Raw genomic sequence first — 24,277 nt, forward strand, 5'->3', positions numbered from 1 at the left:
AGTGAGACACTAAAGAACATCTTAAATAGCAAACAAATCAGTTATTTTAAACACTGCTTGCTGGGAAAACAGTCCAGACAGAACAGATGCTTAGCAAACAGTGAAAAGTAGCAACAATTACTTTGCAATCTGTGAAAATAGGAAGAAAACTTTGTAAATAGTGAAAACAGCAACAAAATATGATTTAACAGGCATAATACGGCAGATAACTGCAGTACAAACAGTGCAGTTTAGTTTACAGTATTAAAATACAGTATTAAATAAGCAGAACACGATAAAAAGTGCAGTAAATAGTTTAATCAAGGAAAAAACAGGCAATTATGGTTTTTGGGAAGCTCAGAAGCCTCTAGTCATCTGGAATCTTAGCTCAGTGTTGTGGCTGGTAGCTCACCTCAGTTCAGCTCGGTTCAAACATTTAGAAACCTCAAGTCTTAAATACCAGAAGCTAAAAACTTAAAAAAATAAAACTGTAAAAAAGTTCAAAAGAACCAATCAGGGTGTTTACTCCAAGCCCTAGACTAACCCCCCCTTCCCAGTCAAGTTCCAGTCAGCACACTTCTCTCACAAGGGTGCAGAAGAGCCCCTTCTAATTAAAGATGGCTTGGAAAATGTGCTGAGAATATAACAACCAGTACAAACAGACCCGGATGCCGCAAACCTGCATTTGGACTATGACACAGCTCCTAGCTACACGAATTTAGGCAGGGAACACTAAAATGATTTAAACAGCAAAAAATAAATAAATAAATAAAAGCTTTGCAAACAGTGAAAACAGCAAACAAATTAACAGGTATGGTAAGACAGACAAATGCAGTACAAACTTCTTCTTCTGGCTTTTTCCTGGTTAGGGGTCGCCACAGCAGATCACCTGTCCGCTCATGATTGGCAGTGGAGTTTTACAGTGTCGAGTTGCCAACCCAACGCCCAACCTTCCACAGAAGGCACACACGCACACACTCACACCTAGGGCCAATTTAGAGTATCCAATCCACCTACAGCATGTCTTTGGGATGTGGGAGGAAACCAGAGCAAACCCACGTGACCACAGGGAGGACATGCAGACTCCGCACAGAAGGCACCCCAGCCGAGAATTGAACCGGAGAACCTCTTGCTGTAAGGTGGCAATGCTAACTGCTGCACCACCGTGGCCACCCAAAATGCAGTACAAACAGTATAGATTAGTTTATACAGTATTAACATACAGTATTAAATAAGCAGAGCACAATAAAAGTGCAATAAATAGTATAATCAGGCAAAAAAACAGGCAAATTATGTTTTTTGGGAAGCTCAGAAGCCTCTAGTCATCTGGAATCTCAGCTCAGTGTTGTGGCTGGTAGCCCACCTCAGTTCAGCTCAGTAATGTCTCCATTATGTCTGCATTCCATTACCTCTCTGTTCCAGTGTTTTCATATTTTCTCTTTTCCTTTTTTGTGCAACTACCATATTGCATAATTCTGTTTCATTGGCAGAAAGTCATATTTTAACTTCCAGACCCCCTGTGATGTCACTTACATGAAAAACATGGTAAAGGAAGTCCCCATCTGCATAACATAGATTTTATCTTCCAGATCATCTGTGGTGTTACTGATGCAGACACTGACCAGTAATGGCCTTACTGAATGGCTGCAGTAACTCTTTGGTAACTACACTTTATCTTGCAGACTCTATTTGCTATGACAATTTGGTGTTCTTTGATCTAACCAGTATTTTACTCAGGCTACTACCCTGTGTTCTATTACGGGGCTGCCTGATTTGTTCAGTACTGTTGTATTTTGCTCTGTGGCAAATGCCCTGCAAAAGACTTAGCTAGTTAAGATCTATGGCCCCTTTATGGAGTAAAGTACAGTACAGGCTTACCATTCAAGCAACAGTGCATAGTTGTCTGGCACGATCGGCATTATGTCAAGCCATAATTTCCTTTATTCAATCCGCAGTGGTTTCTACATATAGCAAAATTCAGTTATTCAGCAGTGATTCAATAATTTTACCTAAAACTAAAGGTTAAACCAATAGGTCATTGTTTTCAGTTTCTGTTCCTTCCAACCTTATGAAGAAGAAACACAGCATATCTTTTTAGCTACCAACTTTACTCTTCTACCATGATTCATTGAAAAGATACCAGGTGTTACATATATTTCCTCAGTTCTCTAAGAATTTAAAGATGAATTTAATTAGACTTTGCTTGGCTTTAGACATTGAAGCTTCATTCCACAGAGGTAATTTTCTTTTCTTTCATGCACTCACTTGAGTATGACAAAGTTTAAAATCATTCCAGTCTCAAAAGCTTTATATTCAAAGTTAATACATTAACAAACTCATTTCTTTTCTTTCCCCATAGTGTCTTTAAGCATCTTTTCACTTTATTTTCTCAACAGCGTTTACATAAATGCTATTACAGAAGAGGAATGACTGGGAAATAAAAGTTTAAAGGAAATAAAAATTGACTAAACTTCCTAAAATGATAAGGCTACATTTTCTTTTATTCTGTACAGCATTGTCCCAGAGAAAGGTACCTATTCAATGAAAAATGTAAAATAATAATCTGCCATGATACGCACAGTATAGAAGACAATGATCAGGCCTCCACTCTTAACCAGCTTATTATGTATAAATGATAATCAATTACTAAGAAATTAACTCAAGAGGTGAATTTGGCATCTATGTTGAGAACACTTATAAGGGTTATTCTCAGTGAGGCCCAATCATAATTCTTTGTTGTGCTTAGAGCTTTATCTGATTCATGTGCTACCAGTTACAAAAAAAAATTGTAGCAGAGCAAAGTGTTTTACTGGCTTTGAAAGCTGGTTAAGAGTGCAGTCAAACAGACAGCAACATACCTCTCATCTTCTTTGCTTACAAATTCTGATGAAATTCAAAACTAGTGAGGGGAAAGGGGACAACAGATCAAAATCAGGACAGTTTTTAAATGCTGGTCGTATTTCACTTAAAAAGGTAATAGAATGTCAGATGTTGCATCAACAGGAATCTTCTGAACTTTAAGAAATATGAAGCTCTAATGTGTGGCATTATTGATTGACTGTAATCCTCAGTGATTTACCAGAAAATCAAAAAGTCACAAGAGATGGCAAAAATATGAGGCAAAATCAAGGAAATTCTGCAGAATAAAGGACGTTTGAGAGGTACATTAAGCAGAAACAAAGTGCTTCTCTGACAGAAGGTGAAGCAGCTTTTAAAAGCTATTAGATACTTTGTTTAACCACACCTACTGATAATAATTGTAGCAGAGTGAGGTTCTACCAGCTTTTAAAAAAATGTTTTACCTTCATTCTGTGCTTTTCATCAACTGACACTGTTTGCTGTTAGTCCCTAGCATTAAACTAGATCTTAATGTTTTATTTCCAGGCTATTTGAAAATCAAAATGATTGCCTGGTATTCTGGAAAAACCTGTACAAACTCCAGTATTCTGTTTATCAACACAAACAAAATACAGAGTTTGTTAAAACTGCAACTTGGACTGACTTTTAAAAAGAATATATTGTTAATGCTATGTGGTCATATATGATACAAGGGAAAGAACACATTTCACCTGCTGTTGAAATATCCATTTACATCACAAAATAGGCAGGAAGGTGGATGTTGAGAGTGGAGAAAAGGGATGGGTATAGCAGGGTTAGGAATAGTACAAGGGTGTGGCTTTGTTCAGGTTTCTGCCACAGCAAAAGGTGTCAACTCTTTTAGGGTATCCTTAATAAGCTTTAGTTAAATACCCCAAATGCTATTAAGACTGGGTCTTGAGTTAGGGGAACATGTAATAAGTTTATATTTTTCTCACTTTTTAGAGCTTGGTTAAAGCTCTCCATGCCTTACACATATTTATTCACTTCTTCTGTAGTAGAGTGAATATTATTCAAAGAATCAGTCTTGTAACACTTCTTTTTATTGCTACATTCATTTTGAGGACCTGGAAATGCGCCAGTCCAATTAAAGAATTTCAAAGGATAGGCACAAGTACAGTGAAACATAAGGGAGTGGACCAGCAAGACTGTATCTGAAAGGAAACAGCAAAGTCAAAACAAGAAAGGGCACTGGTAGGGAAATGTTAATTCGAATGAATGGAAACAAATTAATAATAAAAAGAAGTGCCCTATACAATGTGTAGGAAGTGAAAGCATTTGAAACAATCTAAAGTGCAGTTTGATGGATAGGTTAAATAAAGAGACATTTACGAGTGGTATTAGTTTTTCAGTATTGTAGGAGAATAAATAAAAGCAAAATGAGCACTGTAAAAAGTAAAGGGTGATAAAAGTGATTTGTAGTAGGAACTGACCAGACAGTACCAAACAGAGAAACTTATATTATAGCAGGAAACAAAATAATATTTTTAAGTAAGCTGCAAATTGATTTTTAACTTTTACTACCAGTCACTGCAAAGATGGTCTCATGAATATTATATGCTTTTTTGGATTATTTCTTTTAACAGAGGCCTTTTCCAGTCACCCACCACCCTTTCTGTGAAATGATACTTTTCTTACATTCCCCTGTGCTGCTCAACTTGTATCTTGAAACTCTGACTTGTTTGCACTCATCTCTTTTTCCCCTATGGTAACACTTGGCCTTTATGGATCGCCTGCGGGTATTTAAGTGTTTCTATATAATGTCTACACATACACACACACACACACACACACACACACACACACACACACACACACACACACACACACACACACATCATTTTCTTAAGACCTCACATATGAATTTCATTTTGACTCTCTTTATTTGACATAGACATGCAGATCATACACCACTTTGTTATTCTCTTCTAATTTGCCTCTCATTCGTAAGCATGTGATTCTAATAATACAGTCTCTAACTGTAGATCTATTTTTAACAGTTATCTATAAATAGATATAACCATTTCCTGTCATTTAACATTCCACTTCATATCCTTGTTGCTTTCTCATACTGATTAATCACCTTTAGGTCCTCTAACATCATTACACCTAGGTCCTTTTCATCTTTTTTTTGTTATTGCTTCAACTTTCCCTTCAACGGTTTGATCCTTGTCTGATCCTTCCATTTCAAATACAGTATGCATTTTTGCACATAATTAATAGTGCATTGTTTTAAACTATTCTTTAAGTATTTTGAAGTCTCTTCTGAACCTTTGATAATCCTTTCATAGCAGCCCTGTTGCTTAATCTTGCTTAACCAGCAAAAGCACATATCTTTTTCCCTTTCAGGTCTTCTCCGGGGACACTTACAAACAATTACACAGAAAGGGATACTTTCCAGCAGTGGCCTCTGCCATGCCCAAATGGTTACATTTCTTTTATCTGAGTGAACTGCATCTGTTATAACACACGATGTCCTATTAAATAGCCAGTGCTTTTTCTTTGCTATGTCATAGGACCCAGTCTCAAGTACAATTTCTGCAGATATCTGATATAATAGCAACTCATGAAAAAGTGAGTAATACAATAGCAAGTTTAAAACATTAGAGTATGACAGCAGACATCAGTGTGTTAAAACTATATTCTAGTATACCAAAAAAAAAACAATAAATGTTTGTTTTTTTAGATTATTTAGAGGGGCTGTGTACCCCACTCCCCCATTATTTAAATATACTGTTTCTAAAGTTGCACCATTTTGAGGATAAAAAGATTTGCTTTTGCAGAAAATCTAGCATTCTCATTAGTCAATCTTTGACAATTCTGTTCCTCGGTTTTACTTTTATGAAAGGGAATCACAACTTCTCTCTTGCAGTTATTAGGGATGTTACCAGTCTCCCATAACTTGTTATGAAGAGTTAGTTATCAGTATCACCAGTTCTTCTTTCAGATAACATATTTAAGATGACTCCTGTTAGACCCATGTGTTTTGTGCACCTTCATCTTTTCAAATGCTGCCCCCTCAGCCTGGATACTTCCTTTGGCTGATTCAGTAGAGCTTTACTCTCATTCGTTATGAATATTCAACAAAATATTCCTTTAACTGGTCTTTTTTCGCCATATTTTATATGCAGTCTATGTCTGTTGTATTCACTTGTGCTTTTGCCTTTTGTTCCTTCCTTATGTATCTATAAACATATCTATGAAAGGTTTTGTCTTTGTTCTTGATGGAATGAAACTGTCTTTGCCTTTGTCTCTACCTTTGCTTTTTTGATTGAACTGTATATTTCCTTTTGTTGTAATTCACATATTCCCCTTCTGCTCTGCCTTCTATTTTTTATGTGTCAAGGATACCACCTCCTTTAAGAACCAGAGTTTGTATTTACTGTGATTTGTTGAAACCTATTTAGCTGAGCCTGGAAGATTAAACCAGTATCCAAAGGCAACTAAAATACTGGGGTCCAAGATTTGGGGACCTTATGTTAGGGCTTGGAGGGGCACAGTAACCTGTACAGAGTTATTGTCCCTCATTAGTGGGTTTTTCCATTTAGTCTTTTGAACGTAACTGAAGTGGCTTCGATTGTCAGGTGTCAAAGTGTATATCATACTTTTTTGCTTTCTTTAGATTTCAGACTAGCAAAATACTTTCACACCAGTATTTGTTTGTTTTTTTTTTCCATACACCTTAGTCGAATTATCACTTGTGACACAGGCAAATTTACATTCATATAAAAGCAATCAAACTGTATTAACATAACAAATATTATACTTCACATATATTGCTATATATCATCTAACTTAAGCAATATTACATAGATTATTCAATTCCTGTCTTTTTTGAAATAAGACACATCTTTATTAAACCATCACTTACTACATAGGCAATCATACATTTATATAAATGAAAACAAACCACACCAACGCAATCCTAGTTATAAGCATTTTACATCATAGACCATACTGACAAACTCCAAGTTGCAAACATTATAAATCACTTATAATCTACCCAATCTTTCTCACTCAAACATTACATTTAAGTCTTGCAGCCTTTTAAACCTCATTCCTCCCTTGTATGTATTGTTCCCACAATTCCCATTTTTTTCTAATATAGTTTGCTCCTACCCTTTTCTAAAGATCTCAAGTCCAGTTGTTTTATCTCTGAGTTGGTAGTTTTGTTGCACCTTATACACTTTCTTGCCTGTTAAAGCTTTCCTGTGGCGCTCCAGCCATTTTGTTGAATTCTGCTCTCCTGAAGTCTAAAAATCATTAACTTAATTTTATGGTAAACCACAATACCTTGTATTACTGTTTATTTTAAAGTAGCTGTCTATGCTAAAAAATTTGAGATCCTTCCTCCCCATTAAAAGCATTAAGCTTAGGATCTCACTTTTTGAGTGTGTTCAGAACTTGCAGTCTGAGGCCTCCTCTCCTAGCTCCTAGCAGTCTGTATGGTACAGAGGGAAGGAATGGTGACTGTGTCCCATAAGACCTGGGCTGACATGTGCCCTGGCTGCTGGCAGATGAGAGTTATAGGGCTCAGCACATAGTTCTGTTAATAGGTTTGTAGAGGAGACTACAAAACTAGTAAGAATATTGGCTCCCCAGGGGACCATGGTTGACTGGGGGAATAGCAGCTTGTGTGAGTGCTCAGTTTTCCCAGTGCTGCACCCATTGCATGCCACACCCTGGAGCTATTACCATGACATACAGTGTCAGATAAAAAAAGTTGCAAATGGCAATGGCCCACTTCCACTCAGCTCTCATTCCACTGTCAGTGGCTGCAGTTTGTCTAAGAAGGGAGAATTCCTCTCCTCTCATACATAATCTCTCTTACTTCCATATTTTTATTCGTTAAGCCATCTATTGCTATCTTGCAATACATTCAGTATATTTTCATTCCTTGCAATTTTTGTATACTTCCTTTTCTTTATTTTTTACAACTAACTTGTGCTAATGTTTGACCCCCCAGCACTAATGTTTGACCAAGAAGAAGCCTGATAGTCAGTAGGTACAGGGGCAAAACATGATAAAAATAGGTAACTAAATGCAGGACATATTTCCTTTATCTTCAAGGTTACATGCAGTTGCTGTTTGGGTATTTCATCTGAACCCTGTGGAACCTGGCAGTAAGGGATTAAGACAGAATTTATTGTGCAAGTATAATAAAGTAGATTGTAGACTGTGTTGATTATTTATAAGGTGGTGGTTTATTTTATTTCAATCTCTTTGTTTTAATGAATTGTGAGAGTACATGGGGGCCCTGATTCAGAGGAATTAAATACACCATTTTTGGTATTATATGATAGGTATGATATGGTATGGTATGGTATGGTATGGTATGGTATGGTATGGTATGTGGAATCTGAATCTGAGTTTGATGTAAAGGGAGATTGTTATAATATTGTCTAGACACCATCCGTGAAGTTACAATTAGGTCAAAGTTCCTTGGTGCCAATATACAGGCAACCATTAGTGTCATTGGCAGTAGAGAGTGTTTTTCCTCAAGCAGTCTGAACAGATAACAGATGTTTGGCTTGCTTGCTGTTTTCTGCCTGACTATTGCTGATCTCTATCTGCATTTGATTTTGAAGTAAAGTTTTTCATTTAAGGTTTGGTTGCTTCTATTTTTTGTCTCTTATATTGCATTTGTTTTGTCTTATTTTTTTTTATTCTTTTGGAGTTTTAGGAGGTCTTGGCTAGGTTCAGTTAGAAAAGTTAGAAAATAATTCCTTTGCAGACAGTGAATAACATCCAGCTAATTAGTGGGAGGAGCTGAGAAATAGCATTCCTCATTTAACTAGCAACATTTGGAGGAATTTTTATTTAGCTGGACTGCTTCTTTGGCTTGCTTGCTGCTCTCTGCCTGACTATTGCTGATCTTTGTCTGCATTTGTTTTTTCTCATCCCACCCCCACTCAACTGCTGTACTTTTTAAACTTGGCATTTTTTCAGTTACTTGCCCCTGGATTTTGGACACTCCTCCAAGTCCCATCTCATCAGCTCATTCTATTGAGTACAGAGAGATCAGTTGTTGAGCCCTACCCCTTAGTCTCTTCACCTTGAATTATCCTCTGTTTCCTCCCTTCCCTCTTGCTAAAAATAAAAAAAAATCACTTTATTGAGCTGCTTTTACTGTATCTGTGCTTCTTCTTGCTTTATTACTTTATTTCACTTTTTGTTACATGTTCTTAAAGTGCTCAGTTGCATTTATTCTGCTGCATTTATTATTGCTTGTTAGTAGCCTGATTACATTGAAACTGTTCTTCTAAGCCTCTTAGTTTTGATTTAAGCACTTGAGCTTTAAGTTAGTTATCTTACATAAATAAGGTTTGTGGTCTACACTCTAGTGACAGGAGAGGTAGCTTTTGCGCTTCTAAGTTAGGAATTGCTGGTTGAAGGCTCATTGCGTCTGTTATTCTAAAATTGTCTTAGTTCTAGTTTAAGTGCTTGGGCTTCAGGCCAGTTATTTTCTATTAAGAAGGTCTGTGGTCTACACTCTTGTGGGAAGAGAGGGTAGCCTCCTCCCTTCTGAGCTGGGAATTGCTGGTATAGGCATATTGTGGGTGTTATTCTAAGTGTCTTTGTTCTGATTTAAGCACTTGGGCTCCAAACCAGTTATTTTACATTTGAAAGATTTGTGGTCTAAACTCTTGTGGCAGGAGGGGATAGCCTACACCCGTCTGAGCTGAGAATTGCTAGTTGAAGGTTTATTGTGTCTGTTATTCTGAAAGTGTTTTGGTTCTGGTTTAAGCACTTGGGCTCCAAACCAGTTATTTTACATTAAGAAGGTTTGTAGTCTACACAGTTTATCCTAGCTGCGCAGAGTTTGGCATTATTAGCCAGAGGTCTGGAGTGCATCTGAACAGAAATCCAAGGCATCCACTGAAACATTCTAAAAATAAGTATAATTTAAGCCTGTATTGCACTTTGTGAACTGTATTTTATTGAACTGCTGCTTCATTTTTACCAGGGTTTTTTGCTGCTGTGCCTGCTTCATTCCACACGTTGTACCATTGCTACTTCTGCCTTAAATAGCATAGACTAGATTCAGACTTGCTGAATCTAGACTGTTTGGTATCACATGAGCACTAAAACCAACCATCTTACACTAAGAGGCCCTCCCTGCACTCTTGTGGCAGAAGTGTGTAGCTCAGGCTCCATCTGAGTTGGCGATTACTAGAATAAAGCTCTCTATGGGGTTTTCCTATTGGTATTTTGTGTTATAACTGCTTAAGTTCACTTGTATTTAAACCTAGAGTTTGCCCATAGTTGCTCACCATGCAACTGGGTTAGTGGTGTCCTGTTTAGATGCAAACACCTAGATACAGCTTATTCCCTAGAGGACAGTCAGTGGTATCCTTCCAGGTTTCCCCTGCTGCACTGCAGGCAACTCAGCTGAGCACTGAGCAGCACTGCAACACTTTTTAATCCCTAATTCTCAGTAGAATAAGTCTCCTTTATAACCCTAGAGCAAAAGTTGATCTAACTCTCCCATCCCCTAACAGTATTTACAGTTTAACTTGCTACAATGGACAGTCAGTTTCCCAACATTTCTCCAACCAACCTGACTTGACGTGGGCTTCCTAAGGCAATGTAGTAATTACATCATGTATACTGACAACCATTTTCTCCTACAGCAAACATATAGAGTATGTAAAAGATGTAACTATAACATGAAACTAGAATCAATCCTCTCACGTAACAAAGGTCAAGACATCAAACAAGTTATCAGCACACACTTACCTCTCCTCTCACACAAGATAAAATCATGACATTTAAACCCAGATACAAGGAGGTACTCAATAATATCATACCAAAAGACCAGAAACATTCCATGTGCAAACAACTCACACATACTAGAGGACAACCAAAATCTTCCACACATAACAACACATATAAAAGTGTCTCAGTATATAAGCCCCTAAGGCAGAACACCTCAAAGCCAAATGTCCTGGTCATAGGAGATTCCATAGTGAGTCCTCCTCACCAGACTGCACAAGGAGATCGTCATGGTCAGCTGTCTGTCATGTGCCAGGATCTGTCATATCATGCACACACTCAAGTCACTCAACAACAATTACCATTATGATTCTGTCATAGTCCATATCGGGGTAAATGACTAGAGATGTACCTACCTGGACTGTATGAAGAGAGACAAGACTGAACTCTCAGATTATGTGTCCCAGGCAGGTATGTTCCTAGTCCTAAGCAGCATTCTACCTTCACCCAAGATGATGCTACAATATAAACAAAAAACTGATTGACTTCAACAATTGGCTTAGCTTCTGGTGCCAATCCAGGGAGATCCACTATCAGCCTGGGAAGACATGGTTCATAGGTTCATTGGTTCATAGGATGATACTAGGCTACTGGCCCAAAGGCCCTTATAAGCCTAGCCAAGAATTTCACCTATGTTCCCTCAAAGTCAGCACCTGTTTTCCCTGTCCAGCAGGGACAGAGGTGGGACCCCAGGGGTATATTTTCTGTTTCGCCTCCAGTCATCCAGGTTCCTCTTAAAGAGGGCTAGTGAGGTACTCTGCTTGACATGGAGAGGAAGACTATTCCACAGATGGTGGGGTCATTGGGAGACCAAGCTATCCTGCCAAGTTCTATTAATGTCACAGACCAGGTTGAGACCTTGCGTGCAGATTGTGCGAGTGGTGTTTGACTTATGGATATGCAGCAACTCCATCAAGGCTGAGTCTGAGACAGCCTTGTATACCAGATACAGGTCACCTCTGAGCAGTCTGTATGAGACTGAGTAGAGGGACAGGGCTTTTAGCCTATCTGTATAGGATAGGTGTTTGAGACCCTGGATTTTCCTGGTCAGGAACCTCTGTGGTCTCTCCAACTGCTGCATGTGCTTGGCAAGGTACATGCTGAAGGGGCATTGTACTCGATAATGGGTCTGATAAGTGAGGAGTACAGGGGTATTATGACCTCCTTGTTCCTGGATGAAATACCCTTACTTATGAAGTGGGCCATGTAGAAAGCCTTCCGTACAACGGAGGCAACATGTTAGTCAAAGGTCAGGTTGCTATCAACCTGGGTGCCCAGGTCCTTCATGAATGACTGCATGCTTAGTAAGTTGTTATTAATATGATAATTAGTGGGGGCACCATTTTCCCCAAAGTGGATAATGATGCATTTCTTGGCATTCAGTTTGAGGCCATGCTTCTGGCACCAGTCATTAGTTTGTTTAAGGCTCTCTTGGAGGATGTTCACATCACTAGGGGAATTTTTGACAGTGCCCAGTTTGCAGTCATCTGAAAACTTGGTCAGCCACAGACCAGTGGTTTTGGCTTACACCTCAGAAAAGTATATCCCATTCAGTACAGAACCCGAGACTGATCCTTGGGGTACACCCCTTGTTACGGGTCTACTACTAGAAGTGACTTCCCCTAGTTTGCGTGAGTGGGTTCTATCAGTGAGTCAGTTAGCTACCCATCTGGTAACATATGAGGTTCTTGACATATGAACATCTGAGGTTCCTGGACTTTGTTAATACAAATGCTCTGGAACAGTTTGCCTGCACTCCCACAAGGGGCTCAAATATTCTGGACCAATATGGGGGGGGGGGTTCACTGCACTATCCCTGTGTTCTTCCCTCCCTAGTAAGTTCAGACCATAAATCTGTCTTATTTGAAGTAATGATCAGACCTGGCACCACTACAGGAGCAATAAAAATGAGAAACCTCTACAAAACAAACTATAGCCTACTAAGCGATGGTTTAAAATGTTTCAACACAGCCAACAAAGACTCCTATGCAGAGGAGTACACAAACTCCATGCATAACCACTTAAACAACTGTATTGACTCTGCTGTACTTGACAAGATCAGAACCAAGTCGTGCCATAAAAACAAGCCACCCTGGTGGACCTTGAGTATAAACAGGTTATATAACAAAAGGAAGAAACTGATATTCTAAGAATAAGAGGAAACTTAGCAGAGAAAAAAATACCCTCCACAGCTTGAACAAGCAAATCAGATATCTGGTATAGTCCTCAAAAGCTAGTTATGAGGCTAAATTAGATTCCCTAGCTAAAGACAATTATAAGGCATTATTTATCTACATCCAAAATCTAAAAGAGAATACCCAGCTATGTGCCGAACTCATAGTGAACTGTACCACTTACACTGACCCTGAGGAAATTGCCATCCTTTTAGGTGATAGATTTGGCACAAACTTCATCCCCCTCTCCCCACCAACCATACCCTAAAGCATGTCCTCTGCCCACTATCTCCAATGGACAGATCATGTCCATGCTCTCCAAGGATAAAAGCATGGTCTATATGGGACCAGATAACATTCCAGGCTGATTACTAAACAACCTAAAATATGACCTAATGGATCCTCTTGGCACTTTGTTTAACCATAGACTGAGTACTTGCTTTGTTCTAGCAGAGTGGAGATCAGCAACTGTGATCCCCTTGCACAAAGGGGGTTCATCAACTGACCCTGGGAACTATAGACACATAAGCCTAACCAGCCTTATCTTCAAGGCCATGGAAAGAATCTTCATGGACCTTATCAACAAGGACATAGGCAACCTTCAAACTCTCGACTCAACCCAGTTTGGCTTCATTAAGGGCAGAGCATGCTTACTAAACCTGGTGGACGTCTCTGAGAATGTCGCCAAAGCCCTAGATGAATGCAAAGCAGTACATACTGCCTATCTTGACTTACCTAAGGCTTTCAGCTCAATCCGCCACTCTGGTATCATCAAGAAACTCTCCCAGATGGGGATCAACCCATATGTCACTAGATGGGTAGCCAACTGGATCACCGACAGAACCTATAATGTCAAAGTTGAGGATTCCACCTCCACCAGTAGAGTGGGTACCACAAGGTGTGCTGGGCCCTCTGCTGTTTGTAATATATTTCTCTGAAGTCCAGGTGAAAGTAGACAGCCTGTGGCTTACCAAGTTCACAGATCTCTGCAAACAGGGACCAGTCATTGAGTCCCCTAAAGATATTAGCATAGTACAGGAGGAGTTAATACAGACAAATGATTGATGCAAAAGCCACACTCTAAAACTAAATGCAGAAAAGTGCATCATTGTCCCCTTTGGCAAAGAGATAGCCCCTGGAAATTATAATATAGGCAGCACTCTCGTAAGTTCAAACTCAGTGTTGCATGACTTGGGAGTACAAGTTGATAGCAGTCTAAACTTCATAGCAGAAAAAACTTTGATTACCATGTGTCCACATTCTTAAGGAAAGCTTTTTACATTGCACATCTCATAACCAAGGTCATTACCTCCAAGACCAAGGATGTTATAACTCCTCTGTACTCCACCTTCATCAGACCACTAATAGAGCACAACACTCCCTTTTGCATGTACCTCACCAGCCACCTGCAGCAGCTGGAGAGACCACAAAGATTCCTGACCAACAGAATTCAAGGGCTCCAAAACATGACCTACATGGAAAGACTGAAAGCCTTGTCACTGTACTCTGTGTCCTACAGGATGCTGAGAGGTGACCTGTTCCTGGCCTACAGAGCAGTCTCTGATCTAGCCCTAATGGAAATGCTGCACATCCGTAAATCAAATCGGACAAGAGTCACTCACTCCAGAGATCTCAACCTACCCTGTGACTTAAACAAAACATGCTGGAGATACAGATATGTTCCCCCAGAGACTGCCGCTACTCTGGAATAAATTCCCAATTCATGTTAAGCAGAGCTGCTGAATGACCCTATTTAAAAGCAACCCGAACAACTGAACAGGAGACCATATTCATCCCTGGGGTGGCACCTGTGTCCCTCATGGACAGAGGCAGGTGGTGCTTTTCATAGATTTACTTTGCAAACAATCCAACCATCTAACAGTGGTCAACTAGGGAACATGGTTATTGCATGGCTAGGCTTGTAAAAGCCCTAGGGCCAATAGCCTAGTAGTCTCCTATGAACCTATGAACCTCTGAACAACTATCTGTTTCAAAAGCTACCAGTCTGTTTGCCCTAGTAGAGCACATCATTATTAAATCATATTACTGGAAATACTACTGCTGTGCTCCTTCTGAAACTGAATTTGTATATGCCATTTGGTAAAGCAAAAAGAAAAACCACAAAACAGGAGCTCCCACATACTCTTCAGAGGTCCAGATGCTATCAAGCTAATGTGCTTATCTTGTACAAGTAAGTGAATGCAGAATTTAGTTTCTGGTACTGTCACTGAAGGCTCCAGTCATTCAGCAGTTTTGGTATGTATAGATAAGCCTTACTCCCTCAATAGCATTGATAATGCCATGTACATGATTAATAAATTCTGGAAAAATCAAAATATTTCAAATATATAATCAGATAGTGTTTACATTCAGTGCTGGCTATACAATTTTTAATGTCCTTTGTGTAATGGATGCCAAAGGAATCCATGTTTTTTTTTTTTTTGTGTCATGCAAAAATTGTTTGCTGGAGAATTTCTATCCTGTATCGCTAAAGTAACTCAATTATTAGTGAAATGCATCAATGCTACAGCAATGCAGCAATGCTACAAGAAATGCAGCAATACAGCAATGCTACAAAAAGGGCAGCAATGCTACAGCAATGCCGCAATGCTACAAGAAGTACAGCAATGCTAGGAGAAGTGCAGCAATGCTACAGCAATGCACCAATGCTACAAGAAGTGCAGCAATGCTAGGAGAAGTGCAGCAATGCTACAGCAATGCAGCAATGCTACAAGAAATGCAGCAATGCTACAGCAATGCAGCAATGCTACAAGAAGGGCAGCAATGCTACAGCAATGCCGCAATGCTGTAAGAAGTGCAGCAATGCTACGAGAAGTGCAGCAATGCTACAAGAAGTGCAGCAATGCTAGGAGAAGTGCAGCAATGCTACAAGAAGTGCAGCAGTGCTACGCAATGTAGCAATGCTACAAGAAATGCTTAACTCATATGTACAAAGCGGAATGCTATTAGTAAAATAAGAAAAATACTTAATAGCTGAAAAGAAGAAGGGTAAGAATGTAGCTTTGTGATATACCTCTGTGCAAACCAGATTTAATTTATTTATTTTATTTTATTTATTTGCAGTTTGTTTTCCAGGATAGTCCATTGGGCTACAATGAGCCCATTTTCAATGGAGTCCTGGGGAGAAAAGCTCTGGAGAAATATAAATACATAGTACAGTAAAAGCACAAATCCATAATATACATTTCAATTAAATGTTAAATACATATTTCGGATAGTACAAATCCATATCACACAAGTCAAATAAATGTTACATAATACAGAAATAAAAAAAGAGATTTTCATTAGGAAAAGTATATCAGGTTAATTCAATAAGACAATTACAATGAGGTAACTTTTTTAGTTGTTGTTGAATACGTCCCAAGGGATGTAGAACTTTAAGAGGTAGTGACAGGAAACAAATAATTTTGGAAAGTTAGGAAAATTTGAAGAACAAACACAGATCTGAAGTATAGCAAGTAACATTTAGATACAATGTAAACTATATGATGAACTGTATGACAATAGTGTATTCAGTCTGAGATTACAGCTCTATATAGACAACACCCATTAAATCATAACATTGTGCTGTTTATATAGTTCAAATAGGGAGTCATGGCATGCTGTATGCTTCAGTAATGTGGATAATATTTAGGGAGATAGTCTGTCAGTTGTCTTTCTATTGTCCCATCAAGGTCCAGAGCTAATCAGGAGTTCTGAATTTGAGTGAAAAATAACCTTATTGTGAGGTTCATACATAAGAACACAGCTGTAACATGGTTGTTATAACAAGATAGATTATATGACCTTCAGAGTGCTTAACATTGCCACAAGCACTGCAGTTAGCAGGGAACTGCACTAGAAATCAACTACACACAAATAAACAATAACCAGGTACAGTATTTGGAAACTTCCAAATAAAAAAGTATACATGAAAAAAACTAATACATTTATGAAAAGAGATAGCTAACAGATATAAAATTGTAATATAGCTCATGCTACCACATATGTGGCATACAGAGGCAAAATATACTATTAATCAGCCGACAGCTTTAAAACTTGTTAAATATTTAACACTGAATCAAAAAGTTGTTTGCACGTAAGCAATTGCACGGCTCAAAAAAGCATGATACAAGGAATGAAAGGAAGAGCCAGCAAAAAAACAAACCCCTTAAAAATAATTTATTAATGATAATAAGGACAGCAAAAAAGTGCACAGACCGGTTTCGGCTGGTATACACAGACACAGCCTTCTTCAGTGTGAAACAAGTATACTTTAAGCATGCCTTTATATATGCTCTAAATCATTCTAATTGGTTATTTAAAATTTGTCATTCAAACCGGGTGGGAAAAGCCCACCCAGTTTGACAATCCATTTTTTCTCTTTGGAATTCAGTAATGCATGCCAACCTGTTTTATTGGATTTTTTGCCCTTGATAATGTCAATAATTGTGAATGTAAAGGATGCTGAAGGATGAATTATATGATGTTTGCATAAAGCATTGTTCAATCTGCCCTGTTTGATGTTGCTATTGTGCTCAGAAATTCTTAGTCTAAGTGGTCTAGATGTTTGACCTATATAAAATGCCCCACATGAACATGTGGCTAAATAGATCAGCCAATCTGAGCTACAATTAGCAAAGAATTTGATGTCGTAAAAGAAAAGTCCTGCCAACCTCATGTCAATCAGGATCTGACACAGCAATGGTTAAGAAGAGGTGAATTTAAACCACAATATGAAAGGTTAATATTGGTGCCCCAGGATAGTGAAGTACTAACACATTGGTTTACAAAGTACATTTAACATTTGGGAGAAACAGACAAATGAATGTCCAGGTAAAACAGAACTGGAAATAGTCACACATCTTGTTGCTAAGTGTGATACTGTAATGGAAGAAGGACTGTATACTATTGTGTCAAGACTGCTGCATTGCGGATTGTGCAAGCATTACAATACTGACGTAGCTGAGAAGTATTGAAAACATGATCCACAAAGCATTATAGATAATGGTGAAGTTTATATTACACGGGACCACCTATTAACCAACAGTTCAAAAACTACCAGATATAGTCGTCATGAAAAGAAAACAAAAGTAGCATTTACCACTGAAATTGCTACACCCAGTGATTACAATGTCTTACTTACAGAGAGACACAAAAAATACCAGAATTTGCAGACAGAAATGAGAGCAATGTGGAAGAAGGATACCAATACAGTTCTGATAGTAGTAGGGGCAATGGGTATCATAAAAAGAATGTATAGTCATATTTAGATATGCTACCAAGTCCAATACATGTAACTCTGCAGAAGTGCTGTGAAGACCACTTTTGGCTGACATCAAAGATTGAAACAATACTAATTTCATAAACTTTAACCATACTTTGATTTAGTGTACTAGAAGCCCAACAGATTTGGAAAAATTTAAAAAGAAAGATTAATAATGACATTTAATTAGCCACTATTAATTTTTGAGCATTCAGGCATTATAAGGTAAGAAATATGGGATTTAAAAATTGTACTTTCTTATTTTATACGTTTGAGCTACCCAAAGATTTCCTGTCAGACAGCTCTATTCACAAACTGCAAGGGTTTTAACAAATTTGTACAATAGGTACAAGTATGATTCATACAAAAATAGAAAAGTTTCTTATAGTAAGCATTACATTATAGTTAATCTGCTATACAAGGGGAATTACATATTTATTTTATATTCTGTCCTTATATTTTTGTATGACTGCTTCTAAAATATATAAAATGCACATCATCTGTTGAGAATATCTATCCTTAATGTTTTTGCTGAATTTCAACATCATTACTATAACAGCACTTTGAGTAACACTATAATTTGTGACTAAAGTACATGTTCAGTTGCTTTTACTTTATAACCTGTTCGGGTGTTTGTATAAACTAATGCATCAGACAATAGCTTTACCCATTGAAGAGTTAGTGACAAATCTTCAATGTGCACTAAAGTTCTAATAAGCTTTGATGTTACCCAAACTATGTACAACATTTAGTAAGGCTTTTAGAAAGCTGAAATAAATGATAGGCTGTTGAACAGGGTTTTGTGAATCCCATTCAGTCAATGTTTTCATTCACAAACCGTGAAAGATTTGCTTTATCTAAGGTAATCTAAGGTATCTGATATGTACAGGAGTACTACAGGTAGAATTTCATGTACTCTGTTTTGCCTGAAAATTAATATTTTGGATAATACATTCATTGTTATTTGTTTTAATTAAAAGGCTTTTGATTCAATAAACTACACTATTATGCAAAAACCAACAAATGAAAGCTACACTCACCACATTCCATTTTCAATTTTAATTTCTTGTAGTTTACATTCCCATTAATAAAAGATGGAATTGTAACAATATATTTTGATTCTAACATTAACATGAGGATCTAAAAAATGTTGACAGGATATTGTCTGATACTAGTACTCCCAAATGAACAGATGACAAATTGTTCATTTCCCTGTTTATCATATCACATGCCTTTGACATGGTTATCAAATAGTTTTATTTGAACATATTTAATGTTTTCTTGTAATAGTATTGATTAAACCGGCTTTAGAGAATGTAGCCATAATCTTGGCAGTCCTTAATAACTAGCAGTACCATGTTATTAAAGTATAACAGCTATTATACAATGACTGGCCATTAATATTTGAAAATAAGCACACTGATTGGCCAGCCCAACCAGCATGCCCGTTGTAAATCCCAGAATATACCAACGGAAAATGGTCCGGTCACCCGGACTTCTTTCCATTTATATATTACATAATTTTTTTTTTTTTTTTTAACAAAAATAAAAAAAAAAATCTATAGTCCGAACTCCAGACATACCAGAGAGGCAGCATAGAGGAAAGACAAAGAAAATCAGGTACGTTATTTAAAACTAAAAACACATACCTGATTTTCCTTGCATTTCTTCCATTCTGTCTCTCTCTCTCTCTCTCTCTCTCTCTCTCCTACCTCTAATGTAGCCAAAACATTTTTTGTAATAAAAAAAAAAAAAAAAACGGAGCAACGGAGACTTTTTTTTCTCCATTTCTTCCTTTTTAAAGCATTGATGTACTGGGTATGCATGGAAACACAAGTCCCATACGCATGTGCAGTACATCAAAACAAGGCAGCAGGATACCACCAGCTGTGGAAGAACAGTACGACGCTTTTATACAAAGATATTATTTAAGAAAAGTAAGTTTTTTTTCTTAAATAATGTCATTGTATAATAGCAATAACCGACTCCATGGTTGTGGTATATTGAAATTTACCCAAAGTTGCCTTTATTTAATCACTCGGGCTTCACCCTCGTAATTAAACCACAACAACTGTGGGTAAATCTTCACTATAACTTACCACGTCGTCGATTATTGCTTAATTAAAGTATAACACAACAATCTTCAAAAGCAGACTAACAATAGAATTATATCGTTCATAACTGTCCTTGCCTCAGTCATGGCTTTAAAGGTCAACAGTCCTGTACTTGTAATAAACAAAATCAACTACAGGAAAAAGGGTAAATTGTTGTTTAAATGCTTTATATGTTTCAACCCTAACCAGTGAGAACAAACTTAAAATACGATAGTTAATTTTGAACAATGTAATTTGTGTGTCTGTCGTACACACGGCTATCTCTCCTTTACATACTTTCATACTTTTTTAGTTATCTGATTATTTATTCAAGAACCATATTATTATTTATGTTGTGCTACTAGTAAAACTACCTGTGTTTATTAATTCAAACAATAAATGCCTTCCTAAAGGAATATTATGGTGGTGGTACGGTATTTATTTTTCTTGTTCATAAAATTTCATAGTAGTGTAGTCAGGTCAAATATAGCTTTTGTAATCTGCAAATGTTGTTTAATCAATTGAATAATTTGTGATAAAGAGAAATTTCCCAGAAATATTTTATATCATGATGCATATAAGTCATCTTTGTGTAGTTTGGTGCCTCTGTATAAGCACATTACATTTACTCAACAGGTAGACTAATTTGTCCATATAAAACATAAGGGAAACCCTTCAGTAATTGTTAGCTGTAAACAGAATAATATCTGTTAAAATATTGTTTATATCACTGGCACTGATTTTTGGTTAGTAAAAAATTAAATTTCATTTGTAAGAGCTGAAATTCTGGAAATTATGCAACTGATTGTGATGCAGCATGCAGAAAGTCAACATGTCCATTTACAGATTTCAAAAATAACTGAAGTGATTGATTTTAATGGACATGCATACCCCTGTTAGGAAAACCAAAATCAAAAACAGAAATCAAGATTCAATTTTTTCAAAATTTTAATATGGGTAAGAAACTGTCATTGCATTCCCTATGATCTTTCAGCCATTGTTATCAAAATTAGCAAAGCAAGAAAGTGGGAAAAACTTAATTTTTGCAGTAGCCCAGGTATGTTCCCTGGTAGCAACATGTTCCATTCCCTAACACATACACTCTTCAAATATCAGATTACATAACAAAATGTTAAGCTACTTGCAATCCTTTTAGTTCTGTTTTGGCTTCATTTATTGAGAGCAAAGTTAATACTAGACAAATAAAGGGTGTTATATAATTGGCAATGAAAATAAGGCTGCTTTTCGTGATTTCTGTCTATAAGTTATCATAAAATATACCCATATTTCATTTAATTTTCTATTTTAAGATGTGAGTCAGGAAGGACACAATCATCAGTCTCATTTTTCATAAGCTAACTTTCATCAATGGCAGCAAGAACTACCTTTTCTCTAAAGCATTTAAAGAATTTGATAGGGTATTGCAACCATTAGCTAGTATGGCTGTCAGCTGAGTTACTTCCTGTATGTATTCTGTATATTCTCCAACTATCAATGTTTGCTTTCACTGTGATTTCCCATTTTCTCCTACACCCTAAAATACTTGTAAGTGAATTGTCGCTCTTCTGATTCTTGTATTTGTTATTAAATAATTACATAATGTTCAACAGGAGAATTACTTTATAGGATCCAAACAACAAGTGAAATACATATTTTAGTGAAACAATAGCCTCAGCCATTCAACCACATTCAAAAACATAACTGGGTAGTCATAGATACCCATCAGAATTCTCTTACCACTAATAGTCTTAAAGTGTTTATAAACATCAGTTCTAAACAATAGCTAAGGATTAAGCTAAGGGTTAGACTATAATTGTTTCAGATGTTTAAGTGCATAAGTGCTACTGATATTTTAGAATGCATGTCATTGGTGATAATTAAGAGCCATTATGCTTGCAATAATTATGACTTCAAACCCGCATACATAAAGTCAAAATATTGTGGGGTTACTCCTAAAATTACCAAAACTTATAAATAAATTTAAAGCTTTTGGTTTCATGATCCTAAGGACAAGTCTTGCATGTACAGAGACTCTTACTTCCTAATCATGGTATAGCATCTTGCAGATATCCTTTCTACCCTAAAAATCAGATATTTTTTCAATATTTTGCTAGGTCACATACTCACTGACAGTTTGCCATTCTGAAATAGGAAATCCAGAGTAATGTAAGGGAATTCAAACCCCTACCTAACTATGTTATGGCACTACAGACAGACGCATTAGCAGAGCGTGCTATTCGGGTTACTGGGAAATTTCTTTTCTCCTGATTTACTTATAGGGTGCTGACATCATCAGTGTTTAGAAAGGGGAATGAGCATCCTGTGGTGTGTTTTCACAGTTGCCAAAAGGGATGTTCTTTTCATACACATTTACACACACACTTACCCCCTTCACACACACACTTGCCACTTGCTGGATTCAAACCTCTACCTAACTATGTTATGACACTAGAGATGGACGCATTAGCAGCGCACCCTATTCAGATTACTGGGAGATCTCTTTTCTCCTGATATACTTATAGGGTGCTGACATCATCAGTGTTTAGAAAGGGGAATGAGCATCCTGTGGTGTGTTTTCACAGTTGCCAAAAGGGATGTTCTTTTTATACACACTTACCCCCCTTCACACACACTTGCCAGATTCAAGCCCCTACCTAACTATGTTATGACACTAGAGACGGATGCATTAGCGGAGCGCGCTATTTGGATTACTGGGAGATTTCTTTTCTCCTGATATACTTATAGGGTGCTGACATCATCAGTGTTTAGAAAGGGGAATGAGCATCCTGTGGTGTGTTTTCCCAGTTGCTAAGAGGAACATTTCCCTCACACAGACTTGCACACAAACCAACCACAATCACCCACACACACACACACACTCTGGATAAGCTGTCATTCCCTAGGGCAAACAGCCCAGTGTTGACCTCTACACCCATATGTTTAACTGTCAGATGCACATTATTTGGTGCTGATAGCAATGTTTGCAGGTCTTTATTGCCATAACAGTTCCTGTTTGTATGAACAACTTGTGTATCTGTGGACGATGCTTGCATATGGGGGAAATCCATTATATCATGTATGTCTCTGTAGTCATTTAAGTGTGAGCACTGGTCAGATTGCTATAATGTTGTTGGTTACTGGAATAACACGTACATATACCAGATATATGTGGCAAAATGCTAAACTGATATTTGGACTAAGTGTGTGAGCATGCCCAGTTCAGCCTTCCCATGGCATGTTGTGTGAAAGATGCCTCATTTATCAAAGTGTGTGAGCATGCCCAGTGTGAGCTTTCCATATGTTGAACTCTGCAGCCCATCACATTTGTGGATGAGTGTGCACTTCAACAAATATCTCCAGTTTATGGTTGTGTGTTCTGTGTCATGTTGTGTAGTTACTGTCCAAATGCTTTTTGTGTGAACACAACAGGGATTATACTGTGCCTGCAGGTTTTGCATGGGATACTTTGCATACAATTGTCAACATCCGTTCATACTGGCCTAACACTGTAGTACTGTATAGTGTAGTGGTTCAGTACTTTCACTTTGGTGGACAGTATCCTGGGCTTTAGTCCTATCACTGCTTTACATTTCCATAGTGAGCACAACAGCCTGGTTAGGGTCCAGTTGTGCACATCTGCACAAAGGCGGTGCCTCTACGGACCCTGGTAATTACCGCCCCATAAGCTTAACAAGTCTAGTCTTCAAAGCTATGGAGAGGATCATAATGGAGCTCATAAACAAAGATATAGGGGACATGCAGACATTGGACCCGTCCCAGTTTGGCTTTGTCAAGGGCAGATCATGCCTTTTGAACTTGGTCAACTTCTTCAAAACATTCACTAAGGCCATTGATGAGGGAAAGGCAGTCCATACAGCCTACCTTGACCTTGCAAAGGCTTTCAACGCAATACCCCACTCGGGTATTGTAGAAATACTTACCAACTTAAATGTAAACCCATATGTCACAAGATGGGTTGCATACTGGCTTAAGGACAGGACCCACAGGGTTAGAGTTGCTGGCGCTATGTCAGACTCCAAGCTGGTCACAAGTGGTGTCCCACAGGGCTCAGTCCTTGGCCCCCTATTGTTCGGCATCTACTTCTCAGAAGT

General features: G+C 37.7%; 1 protein-coding gene across 1 annotated transcript in view; it reads left to right on the plus strand.

The window, feature by feature from the left end:
* The window catches only part of BEAN1 (brain expressed associated with NEDD4 1), a 545,865-nt gene that overhangs the window by 28,900 nt on the left and 492,688 nt on the right, over positions 1-24,277 (plus strand). The window lies entirely within an intron of this gene.

The sequence above is a fragment of the Protopterus annectens genome, chromosome 8.part1 (genome assembly GCF_019279795.1).
Source record: "Protopterus annectens isolate FY-2018-M chromosome 8.part1, PAN1.0, whole genome shotgun sequence".
Classification (NCBI taxonomy): domain Eukaryota; kingdom Metazoa; phylum Chordata; order Ceratodontiformes; family Protopteridae; genus Protopterus; species Protopterus annectens.